The 1,025-nt window shown below is 42.4% G+C and overlaps 1 pseudogene; it reads left to right on the forward strand.

Annotated features, from left to right (window-relative positions):
- The first annotated feature begins 303 nt into the window (after positions 1 to 303).
- On the forward strand, positions 304 to 625 carry LOC102828390 (annotated as a pseudogene).
- Positions 626 to 1,025: the final 400 nt, after the last annotated feature.

The raw sequence follows: 1,025 nt of genomic DNA on the forward strand, positions 1-1,025 counted from the left end.
ATCAGTCACTGGAGAAGGATGTCATGCTAGGTAAGGTGGAGGGTCAGAGAAAAAGAGAAAGACCCCTAATGAGATGGATTGGCCAGGTGGCATGATTGATGGCCTCAAGTGTGGCAGCGGTAGTGAGGTTGGCCCAGGATAGGACATTGTTTCATTCTGCTGTGCATGGGGTCACTATGAGTCGGTTCTGACTCGATGGCACCTGACAACAACAACAACAACCTGTATGAGAGTCCAGTGCCAGTTTTCCAATAGTGGGAATCATCTATTGCTCACATATTGTTTATACTTGAGTAGTTGGAAATGGCTGCCTCTTCATCCTCCTCCTCAGCTGGCAGGGTCAGTGGAAGTTCTGTCACTGGATATGGTTTCAGTGTCTCAGACCTAGCCCCACCATGGAAAGCCCTGTTAACCTACCACAAAGGAGCTGGAGAAATATTAGAAGATAGCTCTGAGAGATTCCTCAGTGAAGCAATTTTCGGTTATCAGGTAGCATCCATGCTTAAATAGGTGGAACACCATGCAAGTTCCGATGGAAAAACTAGCTGGTTTAGTAGAAGAGCTTGAGTCCACTGGGTGTAGGTTTAAGCCCATTGAGCAGCTGGTGGGATTCACACATTCTTAAGGTTGACATTGCCTTTGGGGCACAGCAAGTGCAAAGTGGCTGCTCTCATAGCCTTTCAGAGATTCACAGCAGCACCTCTGAATTGCTTATTCACATCCATACAATCAACAAATGTTTCAATGTGTGATTTTGCAGGCAAAGCTTTTTGTTTAGTTGTTTTTAAAATGTATTGTTGTGATTCAGGAGGTTTTGGTTTAAGAGCTATTTCTAAATAAGCCAGTTGGCTAACTGAATGGCTTCTCGCTTATTTTTTATTCAGTACCTGGAAATCCTCATTCATCAGACCCAAGTTCAGAATCTGTAGTTATAAAAAATATGGTATTTCTGAAATAAAATAGTTCTTTTTGCAGTTGAATATTATTTCAACTTAGGACCTGTCCTAATGAGGAATTTTGAAATG

The sequence above is a fragment of the Chrysochloris asiatica genome, unplaced genomic scaffold (assembly GCF_000296735.1).
Source record: "Chrysochloris asiatica unplaced genomic scaffold, ChrAsi1.0 scaffold00351, whole genome shotgun sequence".
Taxonomy (NCBI): domain Eukaryota; kingdom Metazoa; phylum Chordata; class Mammalia; order Afrosoricida; family Chrysochloridae; genus Chrysochloris; species Chrysochloris asiatica.